Here is a 27,079-nt window from a genome sequence, read left to right as displayed (position 1 = left end):
ATGCAAATTCAATCATTCAATAAGAAAGCACAGATTGTTACACCTTTGCACAGTAACACATCCATCAGACCAGATAACTGCATATTCATGCATCGTTTGGTCTGTCAAAATAAAATTGCTATAACAAGACATCAATGTAGACTGTTTTGAAACTAAATACTTCATTTTAATAAATGTCTTGGCTTCCGCTATGATTCCATCTTACAATGCAATAACATTTTATGTTATCCCTCTAATATTATATATTTTATTAACATTTATGTTAATAAATGTTAATAAATGTTAACATATTAACATATTATGTTAACATATTAACATATATAATATTAACATATATAATATAACATATATAATATAATATATATTATATTGTTATATACATATATAATGTTAACATATGTTAACATATTAACATATTATAACATATAAATGTTAACATAATAAATGTTAATAAATGTTAACATATTAACATTTTATGTTATCCCTCTAATATTCTCTGTTAATTAAAGTTTAAGAACAATTGATTAGGTAGACAAAACAGATGCTTCTTCAGATCCATAGATTGTATACTTCAAGCTTATTTTCAGTCTTTGCCAGTTGTTTATGTCTAGCTTACAAAAAATGGTAGGTTGCTATCCTGTTGGTAGTGAATCATTGTTACATATTGTGCTTCATCTGAGTCACATTGACCTGAGGTTCATAGACACTGACTCACTCTTGTCACTTAGGACCTATTTAGTATTTCTTGCCCACCCCAAATCTTTAAAAATACTAAAGATATTATTCATCATATCCATTATGAAACTCTAGATTTGACAGTTGAAGTTAACCAGTTATTTATATTAACATAGTTAAATTTTTAAAATTTACTTATTGAAAGGAATAAATACGGAAAATGATACTTTTCACAATTGACTTCTCACTATTGCAGCAAACTAAAAATGTTTCTTTCTGGATGATTAAGTTTTTGGGGGAAAAAATTTTAATTTTTTTAATGTGTTTATCTTATATAAGATAACTTTTACTTTGTAACAAAACCAACATTACCACTAATAAAACATTGTTCTTTTATTAAATTTTAGAGTATTGATAACAGATGCTTGCTGATCAAATAGTTTATTCACTTGATTCCTAAGAAATTATTTGATACTTCTGGAATGTCCTATTACCACAGAGAAATACCTAACAATGCATGCATATTACAATGGTGGGCAAATTGAAGAAATTTGATAGGTAGTAATAATTATAATAAAAATAATGATTAAGATTCAAGGAAAACATGATTTTCCATATAAAAGTGGATACAATTCCTGTATTTAATCAGAAATCACTCAACATACAATTATTGAGTGCCTACTATGTGCAACTCTCAGCAATAATCTCTGAGAATAAATAGTGCATCAAACAAAAACTATAGAAATAGTTAACACAAAAAGAAGGCTCTTTTCTTCTGTTTACAGATTCTTTGGAACCCTATTTGCCCACATACAACATAAATTCAATTTGCATGATTTATAGCATAATACTTTGAGTGGGATTTTTTTTTCCTTCAGTACTCCATGACCACCCCTAATGCAAAATTACTACTAATATCTATTTCTTTCTCATATGGTTCCATCATTGCTGGAAAATGTTAAAGACAAAGAGATCTGTTCCTGAATTCTTCTTGAGAATTCTGAAATTTGGCTCACTATTCTTCATTTACTCCTCCAGCACTTCCTAGAAGAGAAAAATTGAAGTTGTTGGCCAAAGGCAAGAATATAAAGTTAAGAAGAAGTTGTGCTCTTTCAACTCTTTTTAGCTCACTGGTATTTCACACACATTAAAAAAAGAGAGAGACAAAGAAAAGAAAAATGATAAGAGAAAGAAAGGAAAAGAAAAACCACTGTGTTAGCCCAGTTCAAAAAGTTTGAGAACAGTCAGCTCTGTCACAGTGTTTCTTTGAGAAATTGAGAAAAGAAAGGTCAAAAAGGAAAAAGTCTCCATTCAATGTTATGTTTTGTAAATGTATTTCCCAAAGATTTTTCAGCTTTCCTATAGGAAAGAATCAGAGTTCATTGATTCAAATGGTCATCTCTGCCTATGGGATTAAAATCAGATGAACCTAGATCTTTTTCTTGGCTAAAAACCTCAAAAGAAAGGAGAAGGGATACAATGGTGGTTGACTACAGATGAGAAAAAGAATTGGTTTGATTCACAGCTTTTCTGTAGTTCAATGAAGAAAATTTTCTATTATTATTCCCTGAACTCAGCGCTGTATTGTATTACCAGGCTAAAATTATCTTTAGACATGCTAATATATATGTATGTATATATATATATATATATATATATATATATATATATACACATACATATATATATATATATACATGAATGTTTCTATTAGAATTAAAATGCTCTTTGCAATTATTTTATATCAATCTAGTTGGCTAGAATTATATACATCTATTTATCAATTTGGAGATTAATCTCAAGTAAAATAAAATAACATTAAATTACTAAAATTATTACTTTGTGTTGGTTGAAGTGAACAATACAAGATAATTTGAAAATGAAGTGCAGAGGCTGTCTGGTGCAATTTCATGCAAACTGACTTAGAGTTTTGTTTTGAATATTAAGAAACTGACCTAAATTGGGAAGCTACAGAGCTTTCTATGAACAATTGTGTATAGGTACATCAATTTATTATTGTTGATCTTTGAAAAATGAATATAAAGCTTAACTCAGGTGATTATACATACCAAATTTGAAGTTGATAATCATAAGGGTATTTACTATGAAAACTTTGCCTCAAGACTTGGATTAATCTCCACTGGATTGCTTCTTGTTAATATCAATCTCATTTCACAATGCCTAGAAACCCATGTCCTAAAGGAGATCTCCTTTTGGTTTTATTCCCATTTATTTTGTTAACTTACATTTTTGACAAATACTATAAATTGATTACTATACCTTCTATAAAATGGAAACAATAGCATTTGTTCTTTTCTTTGTTCCCATAGCATATATATAAAGTGATAATATGGAGAGTTTCTATAAGTACTTCCAAAAAATTGATAAGACTTCTCCCTGGGCACAAAAATAATCCTCCTTCAAAATAGTAAGCATAAATTGTAAAATCACCCATAATTTAACAAATACTAATTGTGCACTTTCTCTATCTCAGACACTGTGATCAATGACATAAAAATGAAGAAGGCAGTGTCCCTTTTCTCAAAAATTTTACCACCTAATAAGGAAAATAAATAAATATAAAGTGGTAAATTCTGTATCTATGGTGAGACCCTCAAATCATAATTGTCAGTCTAATCTGAAGGTATCAAGAAGTAACTTGGTAATATTTGATGTTTAAATAGAGTCTTGAAGGATGATTCTTCAAGCTCATCCACAAAAAATGAGGAGGAATTCTGTGTGCAAAGACACAGTGACATGAGATGGGAGTGTGTGAATGTGGTGTAGTATGGCTACACATTAAATGTATGTGTGAGGATTATATGAATCGGTACTCTTTCGATTGCAAGAGAAAGAAATACAGCTCAAATGAACTTAAACATATAAGGAAAATTTGTTGATTTAAATAACTAAACTACAAAAAGACAAAGATAGTCTTTAAGGCAATGGGATCCAGAGACACAACTTCTATTAGGACTCAGTTTCTCCATCTTTGTCTCTTATCTCTTCTTTGTTTGTTATCTTATGATTTGTTCCTTTTCACTATGCAGGGCTTTCTCTACAGTGCAAAGAACACAAGCACTGGGAACTCGAGATTCACATTCTAACCTAGCATCAAGAGAGAAGAAAGCTTTTTTCTTTCTTCCAGCTACAGAATGAGAATTTCCAGGGAAGGAGTAATAATATAAAATAGGTCAGTGTGAGTCTTATAAAAGGGAGCAAATATAATAGCTACAACCTTATTACAGATAAGATAGGTCATAGATCATTGAGAATTCTTTATGCTATGCAAAGTTTGGTTTTCATCCTTTATCTTAAAGGGAAGCAGTGAAGGGTTTTAAATAGTGGAGTAATAGATCAGGTCTCTATACTTAAATCACAGAGTATGATAGGGTAAAAAGAGAGGACAGGGGCTTCCCTGGTGGCGCAGTGGTTGAGAGTCCGCCTGCCAATGCAGGGGACGCGGGTTCGTGCCCCCGTCCGGGAAGATCCCACATGCGGCGGGGCGGCTGGGTCCGTGAGCCATGGCTGTTGAGCCTGCGCGTCCGGAGCCTGTGCTCCACAATGGGAGAGCCCACAACCGTGAGAGGCCCGCGTACCGCAAAAAAAAAAAAAAGAAAGAAAGAAAGAGAACAGGATGACAGGAGGTGGTTGCCTTGATCTATATGTGAGATGACAATGGCTTGATTTAGAATAATAGTAGTAGTAGTCTAGGAGAAATGGAGTAAATAGGAGCTAGTATTCACTAGTTATAGGTGTTTGAGAAGGAAATTTGTATGGAATGACAAGAAGATTTCTGGTTTGTGTGCTAGGTAAATAATGGCACTGTTAGCTAGAATGAGAACTATGGAAAGAGGAAAGAGGTTCATTTTGACTAAGTTGAGGATTATGTGAGATATCGAGGTGATGTCCAGCAACATCTTGATTATCTATGTCTAGAGCTCAGGAGATAAGTCAGCTAAGCTGGGAATATAAAGTTGGGGGATATTCACATATAATTGGTAGTTGAAGTCATAGAGGAGGCTGAGGTAGGCAAGAGAATATGTAAGGTGAGAAAAGAACAAAATACAATTGTCCCTTTATATTCACTGGGGACTCATTCTAGGACCCCATGCAGATATCAAAATCTGAAGATGTTCAAGCTCTTTATACAAAATGGTGTAGTATTTGCATATAACCTACACATATCCTCCCATATATTTTAAATTATCTCTAGATTACTTATAACACCTAATACAATGTAGATGCTATGTAAATAGTTGTAAACCCAAGGTAAATTTTGAGTAAATGGTTTCTGGTGCAGGGCAAATTCAAGTTTTTCTTTCTGAAACTTTCTAGAAATGTTTTTTTTTTTTTTGATTTGTGTTTGGTTGAATCTGTAGATGTGGCAACTGAGAATACAAAGGGCATACTGCACAGAACACTATTGAATTAATGGATGACTGTGATGACTTTGTAAAGTGTCCACTTCGCTGAACTATATTTCTTAGAATTCTCTTTTTTTGGTACATTTCCAGTTGAAGTGGACTGGTGATTCTCTTGCTAGAGATAAGGGAGCAGAATGGAGGTGACAGCTATTTTGTTCTGTGGCCAAATATGTAGAGAATATTCAATATGTTCTTGAGAAGAATATCTATTCTGCTCTTATTGGGTGGAATCTTCTATATATGTCTATTAGGTTCAATTGTCTATAGTGTTGTTCAAGTCCTTTGCTTATTGATCTTCTGATTGACCTATCCATTATTAAAAGTAGAGTATTGAAATCTACTATTATTTTTACTATTTCCCTTTTCAATTCTGTCAGTGTTTGTTTCATATCATTGGATGCTTTGCTATTTTGTACATAAGTGTTTATAAGCATTATGTCTTCCTGGTGAATTGATTATATTATGATTATATAATGTCCTTCTTTGTATCTTGTATCCTTCTTTGTATCTTGTAACGGTTTTTGACTTAAAGTTTATTTTGTCTGCTATAAGTATATCCACTCCTACTCTTATTTGGTTACCATTTGCTTAGTATATCTTTTCCCATTCTTTTACTTTCAGACTATGTATGCCCCTACATCTAGAGTGAGTCTCTTTTAAACAGCATATATCAATAGACCTTGTTTTTTCACCCATTCATACACTCTATGTCTTTTTATTGGAGAGTTTAAACCCTTTATATTTGAAGTAACTGGTGATAGGAAAAAAAACCTTATATTGTCATTTTGTTTATTGTTTTCTGTATGTTGTAGAGCTATTTTGTCCCTCTTTTCCTCTATTGCTGCCTTTCTTGTGTTTAACTGATTTTTTGTAAAGACAGACTTTGATTCCTTTCTTGTTTTCTTTTGGGCATCTTCTATAGGTATTTTCTTTGTTGTTACCATATGGATTACATAAAGCATATTATAGCTAAAACAATCTATTTTAAACTGATAACAGCTTAACTACAGTGACATAACAACTCTACTCCTTTAAATTTTCCCCACTACTTTACATTATCAATGTCACAAATTACATCTTATTTATATTTTTTATCCATTAACATATTTTATGAGTATATTTTTATGTTTTTATAATTTAAATTCTATACGTGAACTGAAAATAATTTATGTACCACCACTACAATATTACAGGATTCTGTATTTGTCTGTATATTTACCTTTACCAGAGAGATTTATATTCTCACATCCTTTTATGTTCCAGCATAGGGTCTTTTATTTTAACTTGAAGAACTTCCTTTAGCAACTCTTGTAATGCATGCCTAGTGGTGATGAACTCCCTCAGCCTTTATCTTGGAAGTTCTTTATTTTTCCTTCATTTTTGAAGGTCAGTTTTGCCCCATATAGTATTCTTGGTCAGCAGGTTTTTTCTTTCAATACTTCGACAATATCATCCCACTCCCTTCTGGCTTGTAATGTTTCTGCTGAGAAATCCTCTAATAATTTATGAGAGGACACTTATATGTAACAAGTCACTTTTATTTTGATGCTTTCAAGATTCTTTTTCTTTAATTGTGTGTCTCGTGCATTTATTCTCCTGAGTCAAATTACCGATGGGTACACTGAAAAATGAAATTCCTGGACTTACAAACCCAAGAGGAAGACCATACTTTCCTAATCAGTTTATTTCCCTAGGAGGCCCTCTCTTAACAGCAAGCTGTGAGCTCCTTGAGAGTATCTTTCTTCCTTTTAGCTGACCTAGTTACTGTTCAGTCAATATTTGTTAAATAAGTGAATGAGTAAATGACAAGCCAGAATCTTTAAATGATTGTTCTATAGTCCAACTCAACAATATGGATCATATCTGGAGAATTTTGAGTTTTTTTGAAAGAAGAATCATTTGAAACCAAGGGAATGTAATGAAACACAGCATAAATAATATTAATCTCTTTATTTTCTTAGAAACATTTTTCTAACATCTTGCTTTCTTTATGAAGACAATTCTCACAAAAATTGTTCAGCATTTGATTATACAGTTGCCCTGATACATTATTCTCAGAAAGAGGCGCTGAACCAGAATATGGCTTTAGCTGTTGTAGGGTGTGATGGCACCCTCTCAAAGTTCTGTGAGCTCTGATCTCCTGTGGGTTGTTCTGTAGAGTCATGGAATTAGAAGTTAGGTCCACCTTGGTGTAGATGTTCCCCTAAGTTTTCATGTGGGTGTTGAATGACTTCTATTTTTAAAAAAGTTCATTTTTTCCCCATTTTTGTCCTACACAAATAATATTGGTTGTCAATTAGTTGTCCAAAATATGTCCTCATCCTGGCTCTTCAATACATTTCAAAGTAATATCAGTAATATCTCTGAGTAGATAATACAACCCACCACTAAGTGAGTTTCTTTAGGTATCATGACCACAGACAAGAGAATTTCTTATTTAACTTCTAAAAATAGTAATAGAAAACAGTGGTTTCTTGGTGATATAATCAACTTAATATCCATAATCTTTGATACAAAACCAGTATTAACTAGAATTATGAATGGATTTTCCAACTTTAGAGAAAAAAAAACCAAGTGTACATTTCAGAAATCTTGCTCAATTTGGATTAAATGAAATTTATAGATCAGGCTATCTAAATTTCTCTGGTTTAGTTAGTGTATGCAAAGTAAGTTTATGCAGCTGAATTAATCACAATCTCAAGCTAATATTTTTTGCATCCTTACTAATCAGGCTAGGATTTCTGTTCTATGAATGTAAACACAGAAAGTTCAACAGCTTTGCTAGGGGCATGTTCTAAGTCATGGGAATTAAGTGAAAAGTCATCTTTCACTCCCTTGCTGAACTAAAAACAGAATCAATCCTTAATACTGAGTTTTAGATAATGTGGAATGTGTTGTATTCACAGAGCATATACTTTCTGAGCAACAACGAAGGTCATTATAGGATTGTCAGCAGAGTCCACAATGGTTCTTTGAATAGTGAAAAGTGGTTTTGCATATTATGCTTTGGGATATTTCTTTACTTTTTTTTCCCCCTCCAAGAAGATTTTGTGGATTGCAATAATGCTCCACATGCTGATTTTTAGTATGAGATTTGCTACTTGATGTGCCAAAGGTAATGGGCAATAAAGCAGATAGCTTAAATTAATTTAGAAAGTTTGTGTTTTTCTCTAAGAGAGAAAATATTATATTACTTTAGAAGCCCTTATAAAAGATAGCAGTTGGGAAATTACATAAAGCAAAGTTCTTCACTCTTAAAGTTTTAGAATGTAACAATTTTGAAAAAAATCACAAAACATTGGTTGAGGTTTTGCACTTTAAATTTCTATTACCCCAACCCCTATATACCACAAATGCATCTTGCTCTCTTAAATACATCAAAACGCCAGTGATTTCTTCTTCACTGTGGTGACTATAAGGCTTCATAGCATCGGCCGAAAGAATTTCATGTGAAAATACTCCTCAGCTCCAAATCTGTACCATAGCTTTAGAAAACCTATTTCACTCAAATAATTGTGCGACAACTAAGAAATACTGGAATGTGATTCTCTTCTAATTTCTATAACTTTACATTTTTGTCCAGTTTTCTGATATTCTGGGTATTTGGCAGTTCATTGAATGTGGTAACTCTGCCTAAGGTCACTCAGGGCATTTGAAAACCACAGTACTCATTTGTTCATTATTGTATTTGTTCAACCATTGAACAAATATTTATTGGACCCATCTTCAAGTTAATCACGGTACTAGTGAACCTATCTTTTCCCAAAGGTCCCAGGTGCTATTCCTGGGAGGTCTTGTCTTCCTCTGACACAAGTGATTCCCTCAGTTTTGTCCAAATCATGCTTCTCTGGCATTCTCAACACCAGTAAGCCCAAGGATACATGGATAGTTGCTGCTCTCCAGTGGCAATGGATTCTATTATCACTATTAATATATTGCTCACCCAATTGCCCTTCCAGATCCCAGAATAGCACCCACAACTGAACCAAAAGGCATTCCCCTTATCTAAAGAAATCTGTGAAGTCTTATGTATTCACTGTGCCCAATTATCCCATGAAGCCAACAATGTGTCCAACAAAAGTTAGACCTTCTCCCTTCCCCAGCTTCAAAAAGACACTTGGCTAACACTCCAGCTTACACCAGAAGCAATACCAGCAAACAGCTATTGCCCTCCTGTGATGTAACTGCCACTGTTGAGATACAAACACAGAAAGTCAAACTTCTGCCCTTGTGGGGCTCATAGCTTAGCTCAGTCACTGCTGTGTTACTTACCACTGCCCTTGCTTTATACCCTCTCACATATCTAGGTCTAGAGCTTCCTGATGCTCTGATTGGTACTCCCACTTGAGTCTTTTTAGCTCAGCTGATCACTGGAATTTGAACACTTTATCCCAAAGTTCTCTTTGGGTAGCAGATATGATCTCAGACACTTTGGCACCCAGATTGGCAATACAGAATAGATGGACCCATGTGCAATCAGCCAAGAGAGATCCCTGCATGCCTGCCACTAAGGTACCTGGGTAACTGGCACACTTGTCATGGGCTCTAGGAGTGGCACATAACCCCTAAGCCTTACTAGGCTGAGGATGGGTCACCTGTATCACTCTTCTTTTCCACTTATTCAGTACCTATCAGGACTCAGGCTTAGTCCCAGGAATTTAGCATTCATTAGTACTAATCTCCACTAATAAATTCTTCTACAACATAGGTACAAAGAAGCTTTTGTCACCCAAGGACACAAAGCCAAAATTCCAACCTCTTCAGCTTTCTGGTTGTGGTACTAATTCCCTGATGGGATTGATGTGCTACCTTGAAACTAGCCCATTCGGCTGGTACTTGTGTAATCTGCCTGGTTCTTATCAATTCCTTTCTCTTCAGAGAAGAGAAAGAAGAGACAGAAGAAGAGACAGAAACCTCTTCCCTAATACCCCAAGACATTCTCAAAGACACTTATATTTTGTAACTTTTATTTGGACAGACTCTATGGGTCCTGATGCTACAGTTTACCTGGCTGAAAATATCTCCATCATCTGACTGCTGCTGACTTCACCCACCAGGTCTAACTCCTTGGATGATGATGACCATATGAGTGACATGGGAAACCACTAGTTTTCAAAGTATCAGACTCTATACTAGGACCTTTGCGTTTAGTAGGTAATTTATTGATCACAAAAATTCTATGATATGGACATTGTCATCTCTGATTTATGAATGAGGCCCAGAAAGGTTAAGCCATTTGCCCAAGTTCTGTGACTAGAAACTGGATTCAAACTCACTGTAATACTCCAAAATCCATATTCTGATGCTTAGGAAATATTATGATATAGGGCTCCATTTAGAGGATCAATCTCTCTGATTTACGATGACCCATCAGCCTGATTCTCCTGGGACTCTCCTGGTTTTAACTGAGAAGTGCCTCTTTTCTCCGAGGAAACCCCTCAGTCTTGGAAAAGCCAGTACTATTGGCCCCTAGCCTGTGTTAGAAGCCTTAACTTTGGCTCTTCCTCTTTTTGTGGTACTACATGGTCAGGCCTGCAGTAGACCCAATGTAGCAGTAGATACGTGAAGGCCAAAGTAACTCCTTCCTGGTGTGACTTAGGAAAGATTAGAGGCCTCTAGCACTCTGACCTCGAGAGTTAACCAATTCTGAGACTGTTTTGAGTTGTGTTGGTAAGGAACTAGGGGAGCATTGGAAAGCAATGTCCTTAACTCACATAGTTTTTACTTTGTACTGTTGGTTTGTTTCTCAGTAGTAAATAGAAGAGACAACAATCTTCAGCTGACCCGAAGTTGTCACTCTTGGCAGTCTTAAAATCTGAACCTGTCTTTGGTGAAATGGCCTTACTTACCTTCCCTAGACCCATTCTCTGTCCCATACAAGGCTAGGTTTCTGGAATGTTTTTACCATGGGAGCCATCTACAGCTTCAGAGCCCCCATGCTCTTGGGATGGCTCATGGTTGGATTCCTCCTCAGGTGGGCAGCAGAGGCCCATTGACCATGAAGTTATTGAAGCTTAAGCTTCAAGGTCCCGCACCTGCATGAGTATTTTCAGAGTCCCTGAGAAAGACTTGAATAACATATTCACATGGTGGAAATTTTTTTAAATAATATTTTTCAAAAGTAAGACATTTTAACCTCAATTTATTAAGACAGGTGTCTCTTTCCATACCTATGACTCCTGCATATATTGTACATTTGATGGGTGACTTTTGCATAGTTGTGACTATATTTTAGGATCTGGCTAAGGAAAAGGTAAGCTGGGAATATGTTGTATTAAATGAACTTTAGAAGGATGTTTTAGAAAGTTTCAGTAAAACAAATGGAAATTACAGATAATTGATTTGACCTTATATTTTGTCTGTTTTAAAATTTACCTATTAAATATGCTTTTTAAAACTCAGATTAGAAATTAAGGGAGTAGGAAACAGAATCAAAAGTATGTACAAGGAAATTAAGACAATGATTCTACAATGAGAAATGAATTGCAGCACAACAAAAACTCACATAATACCAAAATCAGTAATTCTTTGTATGAGGGGATCATTTCCAAATAGAAATAATGAATAGGCACTGGTTTATTTGAGAATCCAATTAATGAAGAGAAGTAAATCATATTAACACATTTGAAGAAAATATTTAAATTGCCTGCTGATTTAACCAATATGAACAATGAGAAAGATAATAAAATACTCAGAATACTACAGTATAACAAGAACACCAGTGACAAACTGGTTAATGCCAATTGTCAATTCAATGGCCACTTGAAAGTGGTCATTGCACAAGAAAACTTGAAATGCCCTGAAATGAGACAGCTAATACATAAAAGAAATTTTGATAGAGATTTTTACAACTTTGAAAACTATCCTAAATGTCCATATAACATTATTAATACCAAATCACAATTCTAAAATATTTTCAAATTTACCAACACAAAAATACAATTATTACTCAACCATGCTAAAAGAAATAATACATTTTCTATATTTAAAAATTTACACTCACAGTCATCTAGAAGTTCTTGATAAAGAACAACGTTATAATTTAAAAATGCTGGAGAGAAAAGAGATGCCTAATGGAGCAAGGTCCTTTTGGTAATGTGACAGGAGGCACCAAAAGGAAGAAGAGTTGAACAGAAAGCAATGTTGCTTCTGCTGAGATTAGAGACAGGGAGGAAGGTTGGACCAGAGACAGTAAACCTGGAGGTGTGAGCAGGGCCAGCTTCAGGGCCTTGCGACTGTGAGGTGGCAGGCGCTCACCCTCGCAAGGAGCCTATGTTTGCCCACTTTCAAATTCTTAATAATGTTCTCTTTGAACTTGTATCTCATATGTGGAGTCCAATGGGACCATGAAGCACGCACATGAACAGAAAAGGTACGCCTGGCAGCTGTGCGCACACACTCAAGTTCAAGCCCACAGACACAACAGTCAACAGGCAGCCCACTGACATGCATTAAAGCATATCAGGGAGTTATTAGAATATTTCAAAGAGTTCAGAATTTCTGGGTTTGAAAACTGCAACACTGCCAGGCAAATGTCCATTAAATTGCCATGGTATAAATTTACATTTAAAATTAAATTCAGACTTAACACAGAACTGATAGTATGAAAAGTTAAATCTTTTTAGAAAAATTGTTCCACAAGAATCATCAGCTCTAGATGTACTAAAATTTATATTTCAAATAATTTTTCAGAAATTTATCTCAATGCTGTCATAGCCTATAAAATACTCTTAAGAGATCTCAAATTATCAAAAACTATTTGCAATCTTGCATTGGAAAAGAGCAACTGATGTTGCTTTCAATTATATTGTTTGAAAATGAAGTTGCTGAAAGTAAAAATTGTGCCAAGCTAATTAATGGACTTGCAGAAAAGTGAGCCAGAATAATCTTGTGATTAGAATGTCACATTAATAAAATATTGTCAAGTATTGTATTATATACAATTATGATACCAAAGGTATTATTTTTTGTAATTTGTAAGCTTATGTTTTATTCATCTGTCACTATTACTCCTAATATATACTGCAGTTAATAAAATATTTTTAAAGGAAAAAAATTTACATAATTGCTGTCATTTGAAGTGGTGATTAAAGAGTATTCAGGGAAAAAATGTTTTAAAAACATTATAGAAGTGGGATTTCCCTAGTGGTCCATTGCTTAATACTCTGTGCTTCCAATGCAGGGGGCACAGGTTCGATCCCTTTCAGGGGACTAAGATCCTGTGTGCCTCGGGGTGCGGCCAAAAAAAAAAAAACCCATTATGGAAGTGAATCCAGAAGTTAATTAACTAAAAATAATATTATTTTTCTAGGTTTGGTGGTGTTTGTGATATTTGTCAGTTTTGTTACATTTAAAAATGTTATTTAACTTTTTTTCTCAGTATAAATAAATAGTTATTTTTATACCTAATTTCATAATCTTTTTCTGGATTTGAGAGGTCACTTCCCATAGTTTAAGCTCCAGATCCCACAGAGCCTAGACCTGCTTTCTTCTTACTTGCAATGCCTGAGGGCTGTAGATTCAATCAACCAGGCCGGCCTGGGCTATTTCTGTATGCAGAGTCAGACTCCATCTTACATAACTAGAACTTCTACTTCTTTCTTCAGGCACTAGCCTGAGAATTGAAACTACTCAAAACTTTCCCATTTTAAGCACAGAAGTTAGTGATTCTCCAAAGCGACGTTTTGGAACTATACTTATTTGGATACATAAGTGTCCACCACTGCTATTTCCCCCAGTATATTTTAAAGTCTGTTTCTGAAGTTTTGGCTTAAATACTACAGAGCCCCAATAGATGTTCAATCATGTATTAATTATTTGCATGCAGTTAGAAGATTTGACAGTAAGTAAAGTTTTATAAATTTAATCAGTCTGATAGTAGAATCAGCTGGTTTTGCTTTATATATTGTCATTATGTTACTGTAGTAGCTTTACAACTGGAAAAATCTTAAACATGAGATATCAAATATACCCAAATATACTCCACCCTATCCACCTCCGACCATCTGGTCCTTCACTTAACCTAGATTCTACTCACTTATCTATAGCATCAAGGAGTCTGGCAAAACTAGATCCTATTGTATAAAAAATTGAGGTGAATTAAATGCACCATAAATCAGTTTACTTAAAATAATTTCAACCTTTTGGGGACTATCTAGTTATTTACTAATATGAACAATCAAGTTTATTTGAAACATCTACCTTATTTATTAGAAACAGCCTAGGTCTCATGACAGTGAAGTTTGTTCAAATTATGACTTATTCCAAATGTATAACTTATGTATAACTTATGATTTCAGAACAACAGAGCAATAGAATAAAAAGGGTACAAGAGCAACACCTGGAGGTGACAGACTGAATCCCTGAGAATAAATGTTTTAGCACATGAAATTTATATCAGGAAATAAAACTAATATAAACTATTTAAAGCAGTCTTTGGTCTTAAGGCAGCTGAATTTAGACTTTGTGAACGCTGGATTAGGAGTCAGTCAGAACTGGGTTTAAAAGCTACCTGACATGGCCAAGTTATTGAGTTAGCTACACCTAACTTCCCTGGTATGTAATAATAATAATAATGACCTTATAAGGATATTGAGAAAAATGTACATAATAGACACCAATAAAAGGGAGATATCTTTAACCCTGTTCTAATAAAAGTTATACAATGATTTTTAAAAATAAGAGTGGTATCTATATTATCTATGTAAAATAACTTCCATTGTGTTTATTATACTTCGTTTACCAATGTACCATTTTTAAAAAATTAGGAGAAAAATTTGGATGGCAGGGAGGATCTTTCAAAATATATTTGTCAGGGAGGAATCTCAACCTTATAGGAAGGGAGGGAACAAACTTGCTAATATTCCATAGACGCCGAATGTAGATGAGACAGTTTATCACTCACAGCAGAGCACACAGCAGGGACATCAGTAGAGTGGTGCCGGATCCCGGGTCCCCAGGTCCTACGGGCAACACCATGGGCCCAGATGGATGCTTAGAGCCAAGGGACAAGCAATCCTTGAGCAAGCAGCAAACAAGCCAGTCCCACTCCATGAGGGAATGAGACCATTTTCTGGTCATCCGAACCTGCTTAGTGGCCCATGTGGCTAACTATGAAGACTGCTCAGGATCAGGAGATGGATAAACCTTGCAGTTTATGCACATGGCAAGAATATTCAGGGACACTCAGGGCCCGTGGCCAATCGCTTTCCCTGACAATGTTATTTTCAAGAAATAACAATCTTCCTTTGAAGTTAAACACTAACTGGAGATGCTATTGTTTACATAATCTAATTCTGTTTTGACCTTTTTACAAATTAAAGGTTATGAAATGATGAAGAACTTTCTTCTCCTCTTCCTACCTGTCTAGAAGTTTAGACTTTAGAATTTAACTGGTATAGTATAATATAAACTGCTCTTGTAATACAGATTGACCATTTCATTTTGGCTATTGTGTTACTCTTTCTCATCTACACATGTTTTTTTCGAGGTCGGTTTCTGCTTCCATCTTCTACTCAGCCACAGGAGGATGTGGTAAATGATGATACAAAAATAAAAGAGTCCAATAACAATCCACAAAGCATTAGCAGTTAAAAAACAAGTAGGTTGATTTTAGATTCTCTCATTGCCCCTTCACCTCAGTAAATTGTTGGCAAAGTTACTGTAAGTCTCAGAACAATTTTTAACGTCTACAAAGCAAAAGATGAAAAAAGTATGTAAGATTATGCTAAATATCATTTAACACCATAGATTTTCAAAAGATCAACTGCCTTATATGATGTTAAATATAGTTGAATGTGGTCCCACATCTCTGCACCACTTGCCAAGTTTCCGTCGGATGCGATTTGCAACAACATATTAAACCTCCATAAATAGTCATTATAATGTAAACACTGAACACGCCTTATTGCAGCAGTGAAAGCAGCCTCTCCAAAATATATAAAACAGAAAACAAATCCTTGAATTTCATCTCAGGGCAGAAGGTGGATTTGAATTTGGAAACATGCCAAATGGTAATTTTGGGCACAAATATTTCAGACAAAGCTGATCCATTATGAGTAATAACAGCATATGTTAGTTTCTAAGTCAGTTTGTGCATGCCACAGAAAGCACACCCAAATAGTATGTGAGGTCATTTACACTTCAGCAAAGTTCTGAAGAGTAAATCATAACAATGTATGTATAATCAAATTATACCTTCTATTTTAAATATGCATAAAAATCAGACACAAAAACAACAATACGGAGAAAAAGAGAATCTTAAATGAATTAAATCAGCAAATTAACTTCTTTTCTTTCTCCTTCTTCTTCTTCTTATTATTATTATTTTATTTTCACATAGCAAGCTGCTATGGCTCTTGACAGTTTCCTTTTAGCTAGCTAAGCCTCAGAGGATTAAAGAAGACATTTGGCCTTTATGGTTTTCTGTGTCTGAATGTGTATGTCCTGAGGAGAAAAGGAGATGTGCAAGAAGCTATTAAGCCTCAGTGAGTGAGCACGGATGTGGAAGATCTGAATTATGTTCATCGAAACAGATGGCATGTCCCAGAATTCCCGGAGCTGCCTCAGGCTTTTGCTGGTGTCAACCCTGTGGTAAATGGGTTTTCATAATGAATTTACTGTTAATTTTCACACACACACACACACACACACACACACCATTAGAATCACATTAAAGGGCTGACTAAATGTCACCAAGACTTCAAGCATGACTGTCTTTTGTTCATTTGGAAGAAGCTCTGCAGAATCCAGAATCTCAAATCACTCATTCATGATAGCTTGCGGAGAATAGCAGGCCTCCCTGTGGCTGGATAGGGGCAAATACTTTTGGGGGTTCCCAAATCCCAGTCACTAGAGCAAGGCTTCTGATTTTTTTCCAGATAATCACAGTAATGGTCACTGCTCTCAATACCAAATATAGGGTATCTTATCAAACTAACTTGATTTTTAAATTTTTGTTTAGTCATTTCTCTCTAAAATACGTTTTAGCAAATAAAGCAAAAAACCTTTGGCTGGAATAAATAATGTAAATGTATTAGAGAAACACATATTCCACAGAGACTACCAACTATGTGTGGAATATCTAGAGGATACAATAGCTTAATATAAATGCTCTGAAGGTAAGTATAAAAACAACAGGGAGAGTCACAGAGACTGACAGAAAGACAGACAGATAAGAACATTATCAAAAGGGGACACTCAAAGTGAGATCTGTTTTTCAGAAAATAGCAAATCTACTAGTACTGATAAAAATAATAAAAACAGCAATCAATTCTGTTGATTGAGCACCCAATATGTTTCAAGCACTATACTAGACAGTTTTCATTGTTTCTTTCTCATAAAAAATGTCAAGAATAAAAGCTAAAAGCATTTGTAAATGCTTCCTTCATGCCAGGCTCTGTTGTCAACACCCACACCATCACCCCCAAGCCATACTGTTGTCCTTTCAACGGTTTAACACTTGAGATTTTTCTTGCAGCCGAGTTTTCCTCTTTGGAGTCCTCTTGTGTCAGCTTCACCTACCCTAAACTTGCTTTTTTGGGGGTATCTCCCTCTTCTCCATGACTTCTCACTTAAAAATCATCTCCTCTAATAAGTGTTAGGTTCCCAACTGTCTCACTCAATCCCTCCTCTCCCCTCCTCCTTCCCAATCCCTCCTCTCCCCTCTTCCTTCCAGCTGTGTTATTCTCTGTCATGGTGGTGACTTGCTTAGTTCCTCAGGACACTTTCTCAATTTGTAAGTATTTATTTGCCTTATTTTTGTCTTACTGCATTAAAAAATCTTAAGGTCAGGTACCAGCTCCTTTTCAGTCACCAGTCAATAACAAGGAATGCGGTGCATGGTTGGTACTCAATAAACATTCATTAGATGAAAGAATGTGCTAAATGCCTTGCATTAATTATCTCATTTAATGAATGATCTTTCTGTGAGCTTACTGAGGACAATGTGCCCTTGACCACACAACTAATAATTGCCTATGGTAAAATCCAAAGCCAATTCTGTAGGACTTCAGACCATGACCTTATCCATTATATGCCCATTTGACAATCTCACAGATTCATAACATCAATTTGGTATAGATATTTAAGATTGTTTTGTGTTTTTTTAAAAAACAATCTCTCACAATTTTGGCCAATACACAAATCATTTTCAGTGTTGCTTTAACACTACTGCTCTCAAGTGTTCATCAGCTACATACAGCTTAGTAGCTCATCAGCAACTTGGAGTAAAGTAGATCGAGAAAAGGCAAGACATATAGCTTCCGCAATATATATAGCTCTCGCTGTATACAAGCCCAAGGAATAAAAATCTCACCCTGTTTTAATACCACAGTATGGGTTAAAGCCACATGAAAGATAAGGGGGCTTTGTTACATGGGACTTTGGTTAGAACCTGAAAGGAATCATCATTCTATTTTACTGAGGCTTCTAACTTTAAGCTACTATGATATATGTTTGTTTATTTTTAAAGAGAAAGCAATGAAGTTTCTATGGACTGAATTGTTTCCCCCACCCCCCATTCATATGTTGAAGCTTTAACTTCCATGTGATGGTATTTGAAGGTGGGGCCTTTAGGAGGTTTAGATGAGGTCTAGATGAGTTTAGATGAGGTCTTTAGAGTGGAGCCCTCATGATGGGATTTGTGCCTTTATAAAAAGAGACATTACAGAGGTTGCTTCTTCTTTCTCTCTCTTTGGCAGGCACCAAAGAAAGGCCGTGTGAGGACACAGTGAGAAAGCAGACATCAAAAACCCAGAAACTAAGACAGTATTGTGAAGCAATTATACTCCAATAAAGATCTACTAAAAAAAAAAAAAAAACCAAGGAGAGAGCTCTCACCAGATACCGACCCTTCTGTCACCTTGACCTGGAACTTTCAGGCTCCAGAACTCTGAGAAACAAATTCCTACTGTTTAAGCCACCAGACTGTGGTATTTTGTTATGATAGTCCAAGCTGACTGGGAGAGTTTCCTCTGCCAAAAGCAAAACCCCACATAGTGTGACTACTTGATATTGTTTCCCATACATCATTTATTTGTGACTTTAGGTCATGTCCTTATGCTACTATCTTTCTCATAGTCATTGACCTTTGGGATATTGGGGAAATTTAAAGAAATAGAGACGACCTTCATACTGCCTTCTAAATATTTGTTTGGTGACATAGCATTTCCCATATTTTTGGAACTGAGCATATTTCTATGCTAGGAAAAAAAATACATAAAAAGTTTTCACAAAACCATTAATACACCACAGCATTGTAATATTATCTCATATTTTTTCCCAATCCCATCTTTATTTTATATATATAGGAAAAATGAGCAGAAGAGATTCTTAAATATATCTTTTCTCCTAGATAGTCTAAGATTTTTATCTCTGAATTTGTCATTATGCTTTGAAAACTAATGGTTTAAAGCTCTATAGCTCCATAACTTTCAGAAAGTAACTCCAGGTATAAACCAATTATACAGAAGGGGAAAAAGCATAAACTAAAGCAAAATTGTGTATAAATCTAGCTAATTTTGCCCTTAGAATAAATAGATACACATGAAGATTAAAACAGAGAAGAAAATATGGGTATTCATGGAATTTTCAAAGAAGAATATTCAGATTCTTGGTCATCTTAACCAGAGTTTAACAAGATGAACTTTGGGGAAAACTTTCTACATCGTAGAGTTGCTTTAAGTATTAAATTATTATAATACTTTAAAGTATTTAAAACAGTGCTGACACAGGAGGTAATCAATAAATGATCATTTATATTTCACCCTTTAACATCTTAGACACTCTCCTGTGTGGCTCAACCACAATGACTCCAATTTGTCAGCTCCATCTTAGGTCCCAGTCCTAGCTCCACCCCCTTCCACATGACTGAGCTTTAGCCTACACATAAGGAATGTACCCAAGTCAGATAAGCTCCCTATCAACATTCACTCTGCCTTTATCTTTTCTTTTATTTATTTATTTTTTATTTTTTTATTTTTATTTTTTTTAAACATCTTTATTGGAGTATAATTGCTTTACAATGGTATGTTAGTTTCAGCTTCACAACAAAATGAATCAGTTATATATATACATATGTTACCATATCTCTTCCCGCTTGCGCCTCCCTCCCTCCCACACTCCCTATCCCACCCCTCCAGGCGGTCACAAACCACCGAGCTGATCTCCCTGTGCTATGCGGCTGCTTCCCACTAGCTATCTACCTTACGTTTGGTAGTGTATATATGTCCATGCCTCTTTATCGCTTTGTCACCGTTTACCCTTCCCCCTCCCCATAGCCTCAAGTCCATTCTCTAGTAAGTCTGTGTCTTTATTCCTGTTTCACCCCTAGGTTTTTCATGACATTTTTTTTTCTTAAATTCCATATATATGTGTTAGCATACGGTATTTGTCTCTCTCTTTCTGACTTACTTCACTCTGTATGACAGACTCTAGGTCTATCCACCTCATTACAAATAGCTCAATTTCGTCTCTCTTTATGGCTGAGTAATATTCCATTGTATATATGTGCCACATCTTCTTTATCCATTCATCCGATGATGGACACTTAGGTTGTTTCCATCTCTGGGCTATTGTAAATAGAGCTGCAATGAACATTTTGGTACATGACTCTTTTTGAATTATGGTTTTCTCAGGGTATATGCCCAGTAGTGGGATTGCGGGGTCATATGGTAGTTCTATTTGTAGCTTTTTAAGGAACCTCCATACTGTTCTCCACAGTGGCTGTATCAATTTACATTCCCACCAACAGTGTAAGAGGGTTCCCTTTTCTCCACACCCTCTCCAGCATTTATTGTTTCTAGATTTTTTGATGATGGCCATTCTGACTGGTGTGAGATGATATCTCATTGTAGTTTTGATTTGCATTTCTCTAATGATTAATGATGTTGAGCATTCTTTCATGTGTTTGTTGGCACTCTGTATATCTTCTTTGGAGAAATGTCTATTTAGGTCTTCTGCCCATTTTTGGATTGGGTTGTTTGTTTTTTTTGTTATTAAGCTGCATGAGCTGCTTATAAATTTTGGAGATTAATCCTTTGTCAGTTGCTTCATTTGCAAATATTTTCTCCCATTCTGAGGGTTGTCTTTTGGTCTTCTTTATGGTTTCCTTTGCTGCGCAAAAGCTTTTAAGTTTCATTAGGTCCCATTTGTTTACTTTTGTTTTTATTTCCATTACTCTAAGAGGTGGGTCAAAAAGGACCTTGCTGTGATTTATGTCATAGAGTGTTCTGCCTATGTTTTCCTCTAAGAGTTTGATAGTTTCTGGCCTTACATTTAGGTCTTTAATCCATTTTGAGCTTATTTTTGTGTATGGTGTTAGGGAGTGATCTAATCTCATACTCTTACATGTAGCTGCCCAGTTTTCCCAGCACCACTTATTGAATAGGCTGTCCTTTCTCCACTGTACATTTCTGCCTCCTTTGTCAAAGATAAGGTGACCATATGTGCGTGGGTTTATCTCTGGGCTTTCTATCCTGTTCCATTGATCTATCTTTCTGTTTTTGTGCCAGTACCATACTGTCTTGATTACTGTAGCTTTGTAGTATAGTCTGAAGTCAGGAAGCCTGATTCCTCCAGCTCCATTTTTCGTTCTCAAGATTGCTTTGGCTATTCGGGGTCTTTTGTGTTTCCATACAAATTGTGAAATTTTTTGTTCTAGTTCTGTGAAAAATGCCAGTGGTAGTTTCATAGGGATTGCATTGAATCTGTAGATTGCTTTGGGTAGTAGAGTCATTTTCACAATGTTGATTCTTCCAATCCAAGAACATGGTATATCTCTCCATCTATTTGTATCATCTTTAATTTCTTTCATCAGTGTCTTATAATTTTCTGCATACAGGTCTTTTGTCTCCTTAGGTAGGTTTATTCCTAGGTATTTTATTCTTTTTGTTGCAATGGTAAATGGGAGTGTTTTCTTGATTTCACTTTCAGATTTTTCATCCTTAGTGTATAGGAATGCCAGAGATTTCTGTGCATTAATTTTGTATCCTGCTACTTTACCAAATTCATTGATTAGCTCTAGTAGTTTTCTGGTAGCATCTTTAGGATTCTCTATGTATAGTATCATGTCATCTGCAAACAGTGACAGCTTTACTTCTTCTTTTCCAATTTGGATTCCTTTTATTTCCTTTTCTTCTCTGATTGCTGTGGCTAAAACTTCCAAAACTATGTTGAATAAGAGTGGTGAGAGTGGGCAACCTTGTCTTGTTCCTGATCTTAGTGGAAATGCTTTCAGTTTTTCACCATTGAGGACGATGTTGGCTGTGGGTTTGTCATATATGGCCTTTATTATGTTGAGGAAAGTTCCCTCTATGCCTACTTTCTGCAGGGTTTTTATCATAAATGGGTGTTGAATTTTGTCAAAAGCTTTCTCTGCATCTATTGAGATGATCATATGGTTTTTCTCCTTCAATTTGTTAATATGGTGTATCACGTTGATTGATTTGCGTATATTGAAGAATCCTTGCATTCCTGGAATAAACCCCACTTGATCATGGTGTATGATCCGTTTAATGTGCTGTTGGATTCTGTTTGCTAGTATTTTGTTGAGAATTTTTGCATCTATATTCATCAGTGATATTAGCCTGTAGTTTTCTTTCTTTGTGACATCCTTGTCTGGTATAGGTATCAGGGTGATGGTGGCCTCGTAGAATGAGTTGGGGAGTGTTTCTCCCTCTGCTATATTTTGGAAGAGTCTGAGAAGGATAGGTGATAGCTCTTCTCTAAATGTTTGATAGAATTCGCCTGTGAAGCCATCTGGTCCTGGGCCTTTGCTTGTTGGAAGATTTTTAATCACAGTTTCAATTTCAGGGCTTGTGATTGGTCTGTTCATATTTTCTATTTCTTCCTGATTCAGTCTTGGCAGGTTGTGCCTTTCTAAGAATTTGTCCATTTCTTCCAGGTTGTCCATTTTATTGGCATAGAGTTGCTTGTAGTAATCTCTCATGATCTTTTGTATTTCTGCAGTGTCAGTTGTTACTTCTCCTTTTTCATTTCTAATTCTATTGATTTGGGTCTTCTCCCTTTATTTCTTGATGAGTCTGGCTAATGGTTTATCAATTTTGTTTATCCTTTCAAAGAACCAGCTTTTAGTTTTATTGATCTTTGCTATCGTTTCCTTCATTTCTTTTTCATTTATTTCTGATCTGATTTTTATGATTTCTTTCCTTCTACTAGCTTTGGGGTTTTTTTGTTCTTCTTTCTCTAATTGCTTGAGGTACAAGGTTAGGTTGTTTATTCTAGATGTTTCCTGCTTCTTAAGGTGGGCTTGTATTGCTATAAACTTCCCCCTTAGCACTGCTTTTGCTGCATCCCACAGGTTTTGGGTCGTTGTGTCTCCATTGTCATTTGTTTCTAGGTATTTTATGATTTCCTCTTTGATTTCTTCAGTGATCACTTCGTTATTAAGTAGTGTATTGTTTAGCCTCCATGTGTTTGTATTTTTTACAGATCTTCTCCTGTAATTGATATCGAGTCTCATAGCGTTGTGGTCGGAAAAGATACTTGATACAATTTCAATTTTCTTAAATTTACCAAGGCTTGATTTGTGACCCAAGATATGATCTATCCTGGAGAATGTTCCATGAGCACTTGAGAAAAATGTGTATTCTGTTGTTTTTGGATGGAATGTCCTCTAAATATCAATTAACTCCATCTCGTTTAATGTATCATTTAAAGCTTGTGTTTCCTTATTTATTTTCATTTTGGATGATCTGTCCATTGGTGAAAGTGGGGTGTTAAAGTCCCCTACTATGAATGTGTTACTGTCGATTTCCCCTTTTATGGTTGTCAGTATTTGCCTTATGTATTGAGGTGCACCTATGTTGGATGCATAAATATTTACAATTGTTATATCTTCCTCTTGGATCGATCCCTTGATGATTATGTAGTGTCCTTCTTTGTCTCTTCTAATAGTCTTTGTTTTAAAGTCTATTTTGTCTGATATGAGAATTGCTACTCCAGCTTTCTTTTGGTTTCCATTTGCATGAAATACCTTTTTCCATCCCCTTACTTTCAGTCTGTATGTGTCTCTAGGTCTGAAGTGGGTCTCTTGTAGACAGCAAATATATGGGTCTTGTTTTTGTATCCATTCAGCCAATCTGTGTCTTTTGGTGGGAGCATTTAGTCCATTTACATTTAAGGTAATTATCGATATGTGTGTTCCCATTCCCATTTTCTTAATTGTTTTGGGTTTGTTATTGTAGGTCTTTTCCTTCTTTTGTGTTTCTTGCCTAGAGAAGTTCCGTTAGCAGTTGTTGTAGAGCTGGTTTGGTGGTGCTGAACTCTCTCAACTTTTGCTTGTCTGTAAAGGTTTTAATTTCTCCATCAAATCTGAATGAGATCCTTGCTGGGTAGAGTAATCTTGGTTGCAGGTTTTTCTCCTTCAACACTTTCAATATGTCCTGCCACTCCCTTCTGGCTTGCAGAGTTTCTGCTGAAAAATCAGCTGTTAACCTTATGGGGATTCCCTTGTGTGTTATTTGTTGTTTTTCCCTTGCTGCTTTTAATATGTTTTCTTTGTATTTAATTTTTGACAGTTTGATTAATATGTGTCTTGGCGTATTTCTCCTTGGATTTATCCTGTATGGGACTCTCTGTGCTTCCTGGACTTGATTAACTATTTCCTTTCCCATATTAGGGAAGTTTTCAACTATAATCTCTTCAAATATTTTCTCAGTCCCTTTCTTTTTCTCTTCTTCTTCTGGAACCCCTATAATTCGAATGTTGGTGCGTTTAATGTTGTCCCAGAGGTCTCTGAGACTGTCCTCAGTTCTTTTCATTCTTTTTTCTTTATTCTGCTCTGCAGTAGTTATTTCCACTATTTTATCTTCCAGGTCACTTATCCGTTCTTCTGCCTCAGTTATTCTGCTATTGATCCCATCTAGAGTACTTTTAATTTCATTTATTGTGTTGTTCATCGTTGCTTGTTTCATCTTTAGTTCTTCTAGGTCCTTGTTAAGTGATTCTTGCATTTTGTCCATTCTATTGTCCATTCTATCTCCAAGATTTCGGATCAACCTTACTATCATTATTCTGAATTCTTTTTCAGGTAGACTGCCTATTTCCCCTTCATTTGTTAGGTCTGGTGGGTTTTTATCTTGCTCCTTCATCTGCTGTGTGTTTTTCTGTCTTTTCATTTTGCTTATCTTACTGTGTTTGGGGTCTCCTTTTTTGCAGGCTGCAGGTTCGTAGTTCCTGTTGTTTTTTGTGTCTGTCCCCAGTGGCTAAGGTTGGTTCAGTGGGTTGTGTAGGCTTCCTGGTGGAAGGTACTAGTGCCTGTGTTCTGGTGGATGAGGCTGGATCTTGTCTTTCTGGTGGGCAGGTCCACGTCTGGTGGTGTGTTTTGGGGTGTCTGTAGACTTATTATGATTTTGGGCAGCCTCTCTGCTAATGGGTGGGGTTGTGTTCCTGTCTTGCTAGTTGTTTGGCATAGGATGTCCAGCACTGTAGCTTGCTGGTCGTTGAGTGAAGCTGGGTGCTGGCGTTGAGATGGAGATCTCTCGGAGATTTTTGCTGTTTGATATTATGTGCAGCTGGGAGGCCTCTTGTGGACCAGTGTCCTGAAGTTGGCTCTCCCACCTCAGAGGCACAGCACTGACTCCTGGTTGCAGCACCAAGAGCCTTTCATCCACAGGGCTCCTTAATTTGGGATGATTCATTGTCTATTCAGGTATTCCACAGATACAGGGTATATCAAGTTGATTGTGGAGCTTTAATCCGCTGCTTCTGAGGCTGCTGGGAGAGATTTCCCTTTCTCTTCTTTGTTCTCACAGTTCCCAGGGGCTCAGCTTTGGATTTGGCCCCGCCTGTGCGTGTAGGTGGCCGGAGGGCGTCTGTTCTTTGCTCAGACAGGACGGGGTTAAAGGAGCCGCTGATTCGGAGGCTCTGGCTCACTCAGGCCGGGGGGATAGGGAGGGTCACGGAGTGTGGGTCGGGCCTGCAGCGGCAGAGGCCGGCATGACGTTGCAGCCTGAGGCGCGCCGTGCGTTCTCCCGGGGAGTTGTCCCTGGATCCCGGGACCCTGGCAGTGGCGGGCTGCACAGGCTCCCCGGAAGGGCGTGTGGCTAGTGACCTGTGTTCGCACACAGGCCTCCTGGTGGCGGCAGCAGCAGCCTTAGCGTCTCATGTCTGTCTCTGGGTTCCGCATTTTTAGCCGCGGCTCGCGCCCGTCCCTGGAGCTCTCTCAAGCAGCATTCTTAATCCCCTCTCCTCGTGCACCAGGAAACAAAGAGGGACGTAAAAGTCTCTTGCCTCTTCGGCAGGTCCAGACTTTTCCCCGGACTCTCTCCCGGCTAGCCGCGGTGCACTAACGCCCTGCAGGCTGTGTTCACGCCGCCAACCTCAGTCCTCTCCCTGCGCTCCGACAAAAGCCGGAGCCTCAGCTCCCAGTCCCGCCCGCCCCGGCGGGCGAGCAGACAAGCCTCTCGGCTGGTGAGTTCCGGTTGGCCCAATCCTCTGCGCTGGAATCTGTCCGCTTTGCCCTCCGCACCCCTGTTGCTGTGCTCTCCTCCGCGGCTCCCAAGCTCCCCCACTCCGCCTCCCGAAGTCTCCACCCGCGAAGGGGCTTCCTAGTGTGTGGACACTTTTCCTCCTTCACAGCTCTCTCCCGCTGGTGCAGGACCCGTCCCTATCCCTTTGTCTCTGTTTAGTTTTTTCTTTTGCCCTAACCCGGTACGTGGGGGGTTCCTTGCCTTTTGGGAGGTCTGAGGTCTTCTGCCAGCATTCAGTAGGTGCTCCGTAGGAGTTGTTCCACGCGTAGATGTATTTCTGGTGTATCTGTGGGGAGGAAGGTGATCTCCGCGTCTTACTCTTCCGCCATCTTCCCGGAAGTCCCCACTCTGCCTTTATCTTATATGAAAACCGAAGAATGCCTTTTGCTGATGCAGATAGTGGCCATGAGACCCCTGGTGGCGGGGTGCAGTTGTGCCTCTCCCTAATAGTCAGATTCTGCTTTTAGCTTTGACCCCTTTAGATCC

Source organism: Leucopleurus acutus (genome assembly GCF_964270905.1).
Source record: "Leucopleurus acutus genome assembly, chromosome: 17".
NCBI classification, from domain to species: domain Eukaryota; kingdom Metazoa; phylum Chordata; class Mammalia; order Artiodactyla; family Delphinidae; genus Leucopleurus; species Leucopleurus acutus.
The sequence above is the reverse complement of the archived record's forward strand: the minus strand, read 5'-3'. Positions refer to the sequence as shown.